The following is a 299-nucleotide window of genomic DNA, read 5'->3' as shown; positions in this document are numbered from 1 at the left end:
TCGTATTATATTTTAGTTTACTATTGTATGTCTTCTTGCTCAGGATTCCTTTCAGACAATAAATTTTTGTTTTTAATAAGTACAAGAAGAAACATTCTGGAGTTTGTCCCTTTTTAAAGTTAATTTGGATGGTTTTAACAATCATCCAACGCTTACCTAACTTTCTACACACCTTGTGTATATGCCCTAAACACAACCGATTCATACTTATAACGAAACGTTTAACAAATGTATACTTGTTTCTGACTCTATCAAAAGAACAAAAATTTATATCTTTAAAAATGTATATAAATAAATAA

Source organism: Aplysia californica, unplaced genomic scaffold (assembly GCF_000002075.1).
Source record: "Aplysia californica isolate F4 #8 unplaced genomic scaffold, AplCal3.0 scaffold02044, whole genome shotgun sequence".
Classification (NCBI taxonomy): Eukaryota; Metazoa; Mollusca; class Gastropoda; order Aplysiida; family Aplysiidae; genus Aplysia; species Aplysia californica.
Note: the sequence above shows the minus strand (reverse complement) of the source record.